This window comes from Dysidea avara, chromosome 4 (assembly GCF_963678975.1).
Source record: "Dysidea avara chromosome 4, odDysAvar1.4, whole genome shotgun sequence".
Taxonomy (NCBI): domain Eukaryota; kingdom Metazoa; phylum Porifera; class Demospongiae; order Dictyoceratida; family Dysideidae; genus Dysidea; species Dysidea avara.
The window spans coordinates 4,881,813-4,891,393 of record NC_089275.1 but is presented as its reverse complement, the minus strand read 5'-3'; the positions used below and the strand labels follow the sequence as shown (position 1 = coordinate 4,891,393).

The 9,581-nt window shown below is 37.9% G+C and overlaps 1 long non-coding RNA gene across 3 annotated transcripts; it reads left to right on the top strand.

Annotated features, from left to right (window-relative positions):
• The first annotated feature begins 6,155 nt into the window (after positions 1–6,155).
• LOC136253044 (uncharacterized) lies at positions 6,156–9,342 on the top strand. Of its 3 annotated transcripts, XR_010699913.1 has the most exons (8): positions 6,158–6,296; positions 6,351–6,558; positions 6,611–6,770; positions 7,973–8,077; positions 8,332–8,396; positions 8,536–8,668; positions 9,077–9,141; positions 9,201–9,342. It is a non-coding gene; the product is annotated as an uncharacterized lncRNA (long non-coding RNA). The 3 variants fall into 3 exon arrangements; XR_010699914.1 differs by having other exon boundaries at positions 6,156–6,558; positions 8,576–8,668; XR_010699912.1 differs by having other exon boundaries at positions 6,156–6,558.
• Positions 9,343–9,581: the final 239 nt, after the last annotated feature.

The following is a 9,581-nucleotide window of genomic DNA, read 5'->3' as shown; positions in this document are numbered from 1 at the left end:
AGAAATCCTACGAAACTTGGTGGGCAAAATGGTAAGAGTCTAAGGCAAGTGCAATCCAAAATGCAAGAGAATAGGTTGCATAATTTCTGCGTACGAGTGTCCGAAAATTCCTGGTGGCCGAACATCGGTGGCTTACTCTACTGCCTATTTTAGATATCTCTGTCGGCAGCAGCTAACTCTCAGCCTTTTCATATTTCTGTCCCTGCTTCCTGTGCTGGGGTGGCTGCTACAGCTGGAGAATGCTAAGCACCTAGCTACTGCGGAAAAGGTAGGAGGTGATTTCATTCCACTAGTCGTACAATCTTTTGAGATCTGGACACCTTTTGCAATGTCAATTATTAGATTCATTGTTGATCGTACCACTACTCATAGTGGTGTTCCATCCAAGGTGGCTAGGAGAAACTTACACTAACAACTTTCTGTGTGCTTATGGACAGGATGATAATGATTTTACTTTCTTTGTAGCTGAACTCTCTACAGGGTGATTTGTTTCTATGTGATCTCTCTACAGGGTTACTTTGTCTGCCTAATCTCTCTAAAGGGTGATTTGTTTTTGTAGCTGAACTCTCTACAGGTCACTGGTTTCTAGCTGATATCTCTATATGGTGATCTGTTTGTAGCTGAAACATCTACAGGGTGATTTGTTTGTATATAGGTGAATTCTCTACAGGGAGACTTGTTTCTATATACCTGATCTCTATATATTAAAGGTATATGTTTGTTGGTGAGCTTTCTACAGGGTGGGTTCTTTGTAGCTGAACACTCTACGAAGAAACTTCTTCCAGTTGATCTCTCTACAGAGTGACTTGTTTCTCTCTGATCTCTCAACAGCATGACTTGTTTCTGGCTGAACTCTCTACGAGGTGATTTGTTTGTACATAACTGAACTCTCTAAAGGGTACAATAATGGGCTCTACAAAGTTTGAATGATGATTTTCCCTTTTCCCCGTAGCTAGTTGTAATTTCATTATAGTTTTGTAGTTGTTATAATTGTTGTGTGGTTTCACATTTGCTACTGTACTGTTATGTGCATTGTACGTACTATTATTCATTTGAGCAGCATATTTAGTTAGACACTACTAGGCTAGACACCATAAAATTATTTTTAAATTAGAATTAAAGTGCTTACGTTAGATAGATACCTGTACCATTAAACAAATTAATAAGATCGAGCACAGAGACAATCTATTTACTTGATCACACCCCTAATTATTGGTGTCTAGCTGTATTTATAATGCTAGCAAGCAAAAAAAACCACCACACAAACCAAAAATTAAATGAAGGAGGGATCCAAGTGGTAAAAAGTAACAAAACAACTTCACTTACCAAAAATCTTGTTTCGCTAACTTTTCTGAAACATATGAATATTTCTTTACCGCACTGATGTACATGTAGTGTTCAGAAACAAAAACCCTTGACAGTGTTGCCCACCAAAGGTTGTTACTCAATTTAACAGGCTAAAATTACTGTTTAACTAAATTGGATCAGGTGTTTTTTATGTTCATGTGGCCGACCTCAGAGTTGTTGTAAAGGGTGAAGCATCTTGGTAGTTCCCTGTTGACCCAAAAGGCTCAGCATTATTATTATTTATCTTGTATGTTATCCCTGAATTAGTGGACCAAGGTTTTTTTTTACACAGATAACAAGTTTCAACAATCCACTATTGACAAAGCTTTAGCAGAAGCTTTGTCACATTGCAGCATAAAATCAGGCTTGGATGTTATCCAGACTCTTCTGATGAGCCATTAGAGATGAGACAACATCAAGTTTAGAATTAGATCCATTGTCATTCACTTTAATACGGCCACACATTAACTGTTTGCACTTAAATATAATGTCCATTCTTTATTCCAACCACAGAGTTTATCCAAATCAATCCCTGTACAAGAGCCATACTTCTTTTTATAGAAATTCTATACACCTTGTCAGACCAGCAAAATCAATAAATGTAATTCATGAAAACTGCGTATTACCTCCATTTGTTGCAAACTTACCTAGTACAGATTTTAAGACTTCACAACCATCTGTAAAGGCCATAATGACAAAAATCAACCAACTAAGTAGTGATCATTACTACTTAAATTACCAGAGAATCTGCTATCCCCAACTACCTATAACTTAGCCTGTTTGTGCCCCTCCCCTTGCCAACTCCTGGATCCGCTCCTGTAATTTGCCCTAACACAGGAGGTAAAACTCAAGTGGTGCAGAAAGTCGTGAAGAAATTGCCACTTCAAGAATTGAAGAATCAAGCAGCAAATGTTACCAATGAGATTACATGAGTCAGCAGCATGCTGTATGATGCCTCCTTTCATGTGATTAGCACATTAGCACATTGGCCAGAAACCAATTTCCCTACACACAAATTTTACACAGGCCTGAGCATTAGATACTGCAGTAGGTGGGGGAATAGTAGGGAAATTGACTGCTAACCTAACTCCTTGCCTCAGGTGGTGACCGGGGTATTATGCTGTCTACTACTAGATCACTAATTGAAATCGACCTAAAGGGTTTATAAACATGCCAAAGTAGGGATTTTCTTACAGAGCTTTGCTGTATTACCATCATTCATCTCTAATTTCACTACTTTTTATCGCTTGGATTCCTACTTCAGTTTAATAAAACAAGTCCACAACAACATACCAGTCCACCCTCCAGCGCTGAGTGAAGGATTAGTTAGGTTATGTGGCCTTATATGGAATACTTTATATACCATATAATACTGTAGTTGAAGACGTACAAAGGACTGTGGACCATAGCAAGGCTCTGTATAGTGGTCAGATACCCCATTGTGGATGTGGTGCTTTCCAGCATTATGGAGAGTGTTTTACCTGCTATGTTCCTGTAGTGTCACTAGCCAAGTAATTCATTTGGTGGAAGAAAGCTGTCAAAATAAAAGTGTGTAGAAATCATTTGCAGAGTGTTTGCATGTAACATACATACATCTGGTAGTGTAGGCTATTTGTGTACATAATCTGAAAAGGGTGCAGAATAATATTTTTAACAGGTTTCATGTACAGTTCAATAAACTTGTTAAGCACTTTAGCTACCGTACGCAAGGAAATTTTGATGTAAAAAAATTTGATGAATTCAGACTTCAGCAGATTTGACGAATAAAATGTTGACGAAAATCAAGAAATTGTAGGCAAAACTTGTACTTTTAAGGGCGCTTATAACATTTGACGAATTTAAATTTGACGAATTAAACCTATTCGTCAAATTCGTCAAATTCATCACAAATTTTTAAACTTAAGTTAGTACAGATGTTCTAGATAGAGTATTAGTGGCATAAATGTGCATGTAATTTATGCAATTCATGTGAAAATTAAGCTTTGAGCACATTTTTGTTGCACACATTTCTCTGCATGATGACTAGATATTTGATTGAGCAATTATTATGATTTATCTTTGCAGTAGCTGCTAAATTACTATAGCTTTTGCTTGTGAAGGATCTGGAGTTAAAGTAATGTCCTCATTCTTTTGTTGGTTTTGTGTTGATAAGAAGCTGTTCATTTATGCTAAAGACTCAAACAATCTGAAGCATTGCCGGGACATACAGTGTGCTCTCTTGATTTAAATTCCTGAAGTTGGAGTCAACTGTTAGGAATGCTTGGGTGACCTGGTGACAACCAGCTTGTTGCTGACTGAACAAGTGATACTTGCTTACTTTGTAGCTTAGGTCATAATATAATAGAGATAAATTTGTGTATTGCAACATATTTGCAACAACTCCAACTACCTAACACATTATTTTATATACATTATTAGGTTTATAATGTGTTATCAGATACTGAAAGCACCAGTAATACTGTAATAAGCATAGATCCATGTGATGAGTATATAATTGTACAGTAGGATTACAAGTAGTGTATTGGTGACTGTGCTTAGGTATGATAACATGCATGTGTATTTTGAATGTTGTAAAATGTTATTATCCCCAAAATTAATATCAGTCACCTTGCTGTATTAAATCAATTGCACCTTTTTAGCTTTGTATTTTTGGCTAGTTCTTATCCACCCCAAAAACACCTTTGCTGTAAAAAAGGTGCGCCCAAGAAACTACAATTACCTGGAACCCAATGTAAAAAAAAACAAAGAAAAAACAGCTCAGCTGAAGTGGAAAGTAACTGGTAACTTAAAGAACTGATATCTGAAGCAGCCAAGAATACAATTACTAAAGTTTAATCCATGCAAGAACATCTTGGCTATAAAACAGGTGTGTACATGAAAGTAACTGGCAACTGAAATGGCTGATATCTGAAGCGACCAAGAATGAATGGTCATATACAACTAATTCAAAAATTTAACACTGAACCTTTATAATTCAGCTGTGTTCTATATTCACTCTTGCTGCATCATAAAGTAATTTCTTTTAACTCTAATTGGCTGGTAATTTGGCCGCCTTTTAATACTCAGTATAATAGAGCAAAAAAAGGCGGCCAAATTACCAGCCAATTAGAATTAAAAGAAATTACTTTACGATGCAGCAAGAGTGAATATAGAACACAGCTGAATTATAAAGGTTCAGTGTTAAATTTTTGAATTAGTTGTATATGACCATTCATTCTTGGCCGCTTCAGATATCAGCCATTTCAGTTGCCAGTTACTTTCATGTACACACCTGTTTTATAGCCAAGATGTTCTTGCATGGATTAAACTTTAGTAATTGTATTCTTGGCCGCTTCAGATATCAGTTCTTTAAGTTACCAGTTACTTTCCACTTCAGCTGAGCTGTTTTTTCTTTGTTTTTTTTACATTGGGTTCCAGGTAATTGTAGTTTCTTGGGCGCGCCTTTTTACAGCGAAGGTGTTTTTGGGGTGGATATCACTCATTTTTGTCAGTGATAGACTCTACATTTGGTTTAAAAGGTAATTTTTTTTGGAAATGAACAATTAACATTAATGCAAAATATTATCTTGGAGAGTCAGTAAAATCCATACATAATAATGATTGTTTCATAACATCGTAAATTCGGAAGTATGAATTTATGGTGTAGTATGACTGTTCTATTAGAGTAAATCTATCTTTACTGCCTGCATGTGACGAATATATCTCATATCTGTGCATGTTAAATGCTTCAGACACCTAATTAAATTTTCAAGTGACTAATTAGTTCACAGTTGCTACACAGCTATAAATACATTTGTAATTGTTATCACCATAATCATTTATCATGTTATAACCATTTTTTAATATTTTGGTCACAACTTCAGGATTAGAGCAGCAGAGAAAGGAATAGAGGACTCAACCATCAAGACTTGTATATGTGAGATGGAACAGTATTGCGATGGACAATGCCGGTACTAACCCCTCAAGGGTGTTGCAGTACAGTATAGATACAAGACCAGAGCCTCGATCGTCACCTTTTGACTGTGGTCACAACTTCATGATTGGAGCAGCAGAGAAAGGAATGGAGGACTCAATCATCAAGACTCGGGGAGATGGAATAGTATTGCCAAGGATAATGCCAGCACTAACCCCTCAAGGATGTCACAGTACAGTATCGATACAACCACTCCAACCAGTGCATAAGACCAGAGCCTCGATCATCACCTTTTGACTGAAATTTTTATACTTGATGAAGCAATTAAAACAAAAAAGTTGTAGTACTTATACTTTCCTGAGGGAGCATGCCCCCAGAGTCCCAGACTCCCTTGCCTGTTCAACAGAATAATAGGATTGAGCCTTACTACCACTTTCACCTTTATTCTTGGCCCGGATGTACATATCGGCAACATAATACAGTAGCTGTAGATAATGCTAGTTAATGCCCCTAGGCAGAGCTATAGGGGTGGGAATTTTTCCCTACTATCACAGTAGTTCTTCTCACAGTTCTTTGCCTGGCCATCATCAACTGCTGTCAAAACATTAGTGTCGTCCCCCAGACCCTTCCTCAAGCATGCTTATCACACAAAAATAACTTAGTTTAGCAGTTTATTGACAGCTTATACTATATTAAAGTACACTTACCGCATTGTTGAACCATGTATACCACCAGAATCCACCGGATTGACAACTAACACGTGATCTATTTAGGGGAAATCTCGTGGAAAGTCCCTAATTACCTTAAGTGGACACTCGTGATACGTGGTTTTAAATTGAATGGTTTAAGAATGTAACTAGATGGTGAGGTCATAGATTATATAATCTATGGTGAGGCGTACTTTAATCGGCTCGACTTTAATGAGAAACTCGAGCCCCTCGTGAGAAACTGCAACGCTTGAAGAAGTAAGAGTCAAGAATACTGAGGTACTCTATGATATATGCCGGTCTTGAGTGCTAACGAAACGAGGAGTGAAGTTTGTGCAACGTGTCACATCGCCACACACTGATTCACCGTGTTTGTGCGATAGGGTTTATGGACCTGTCCACCAGATGCTGAAAGGAAGTTCATTCCACCACATGTTGAAAGGAAATTCATTCCAACTTGTGAAGTTATTGATATAGTCATTGTTGGGGTCCACGGGGACATCGATGATCATTTACCAGTCAGCTGTAAGTAATGTCACAACAGAAGGAAAGGAACCATTTCCATACCCCTATGGCATACTGATTTTCCTGGTCAGTTTATGTACACTCAACCACAGACTGAAATGTAGAACTTTGGTTGCAGGTGGAAAATAAACACCTTTTTACTCAGTTACAAGAGATTCACCCAGCTGGGATAAAATGTTGAAGTGAATGTCATTAGTACTAACTGGTTCATCAGGTATTGGACAATTCCAAGTGTCCAGATTATGCAGTTGTCCTCATGTTCAAGTTTACACGTTTAGGCAAGTTCCACAACGTCCTATAATCTATTACTATATCAGTGTGGAATAATGCTTATATGTACCACTCTGCGTGGGCAGTTCAAAGGCACCGCCAGTGCCATAATTTGTATATTGCACTGCTGCAGACCGCAGGGAGTGCATTATAACTTATAACGCACTGGTTGCGGTTTTGTAGACCACAACGAGTGCATTATAAGTTATAATGCACCGACCGCAGTGCAATATACAGATATTGCACTGGCTGCGGTTTTGTGCAGTATAGCACAAGTGCCGGTGGCGAAGACCACTACGACACCTCACCTAATAGGTGGAAAGACACTTCAAAGATCACTCGAATACTTTTATAGCCTGACATGTAAAGGTCGATTGTGGGCCATAATGTCACCAATACATATAATGTTTACAAGCAGCCAATGGCAATCGAAAAAGCCAAAGGGGGTGGCCACAACTCTAGTCTACATATATATAAACACGTAATTATACACCTTACTAATCTGGTGCCATCTTAGCCCAGATTAAATTGTAGTCCACTTCGACAATGACTCAATAAAACAAATATATTCTAAATAATACTAACCTTTACGTTCGATTGTGGTAACCAGTTTTGTCATGCCACCAGATTCGAGTTTAGCCAGTGTTAATAGTAAGAATTAGACTAGTATTGTTTAGTAGTTAGGTTTTGTTTACTTAAACCGTCTATTTAGCTGCTTTTTTCGCTCGAGAGAATCACTATGGCGATTAGTCTGGTCATAGATATTAGAGCCTACTGGTGCTTAGTCTATATGGCACGCTGGCATGCTGAGCACTACATGATGAGAGTCGAACAGCGAATGCAGGTTAGTGATATCCCATAGCGTACTAGCTTTCAATATCTCAGGTGACTGCAGTACTGCAGGGGGAACGTCATCGCAACGTCCGGCTTGGTTACCCACAATCGATGTTAGAAACCTGGCCTTTATAAGTGTTACAGCTGTCTTGCGAGACTCTCCCCACCTATTAGGTGAGTGGTACATAACAGTTATACAACGTGCACTCGTGCTCTGCCTGTATAAACGCACTTGCCTTTGGGCCTAACGGCCCTCAGGCTCGTGCGTTTATATCAGGCAGAGCACTTGTGGCCGTTGTATAACTATATAATAATATTATTCATATTCCAGGCTTTAGGTGTATTGTATTTAACACCTGCTTGTTGGTTTTTGCAGGCCATCTGGTCATACTGGTTTATCCACTAGCAGTTGAATGTGATCATGGTACATATGTAAGTTGAGACCATGCAAGAACAAAGATACAGGTGTCATGAATTTCAGGTCAGTTAACATTCAGAGGAATTGTATTATTGCAATTGTTCTTTTTGTAGTTATCAATTATCAGTGACCAGTTTGTTATAGCGTACTTTTGTTTGACCAATGACCTAATGTTCTGGTTTACATGCTTACCCAACAGTTATGTTACTCACTTAACCTGCATATGGGATATATATTTTTTAGTTCATTTTGATTATCCATCCTTTATTGGTACAGCGTGGCATATTGATTTTTTGCACATTCTCTTTTTAATTCAGTGCCTGCTGGATTGTTTCGTCAGATATCGAAACAGGTGTCTTTGGTGTTGCGACCGATGTTCCAGGTCAGTTTGCATGTGTGTTTAATTTAAGGTTGACTTCAGTGCCTGCTTATTCTTTTACAGGCCTTGGTATCGAGTGTCATGAATTTCAGGTCAGTTGACGTACAGAAGAATTGTATTATTGCAATTGTTGTTTTTGTAGTTATCAATTATCACTGTATACTAGTGATGTGAATTTGCAGGTCAGTCTACTCAGATGTATCGGGCATAGTGTTGATGGGTTCAAACAAATATCCAGTGTAGACTGTAGTGGCATCAAGGGTGTTAATTTCTAGGTCAGTTTACATGTTGTGATGTTAGTGATTTTTTCCTAGTACCCAGATGTTAAGTGTATTGTATTTAATGCCCACCTGTTATGTTTTTAAATTATGGTATATCAGTGTAGACAGTGCAACAGTAAGCCTTCTGTGTTGTAGTAACTATTTGTTTCATAATTATGCTGTTGTCCTGGAATGGCACAATTTTTGGGCAACCAGTGTGAAGTCCAGTGGTACAAACATTGTATTATGACCAAGTTGTGATAGCGTACTTTTGTTTGACTAATGTCCTAATGTTCAGGTTTGACATGGTTACCCAACAGTTATGTTATTCATTCACTTAGCCTGGGATATCGTTTTGATTATCCATACTATTATTGATACAGCCCGGCATATTGATTTTTTGTACATTCTCTTTTAATTCAGTGCCTGCTGGATTGTGTCATTAGATATCGAAACAAGTGTTTTTGGTGTTGCGACCGATGTTCCAGGTCAGTTGCATGAGTGTTTAATTTAAGATTAACTTCAGTGCCTGCTTATTCTTTTACAGGTCTCAGTATCGTCATGCTGACATACAAGAAATCATCACTATTGTTGGAACTATTTTTAGTCAAGTCTTGATGTGATGTTGATTAACGTTGTTACACATTGTTGTATGTTTACCATGTGGCAAGAAATTTTCATGGCCATCATTAAATTTGAATATTGTGTAAGTTGTGTGGAACAACCCCAACTCATACATGGTCACTGGCAAACCATGAACCACATTCAAGCCACAACACCACCAACCACATTCGAACAATCCATTACAAAATTTTGTTGCACCATTTGTGTGTGCATAATACTTAATGAAAGCCACAACACAAGCTACATGGTACACACTACATAGAGGTGGTAACCCCTAAAGGCTTGTTACCTTTTGTATTCACCT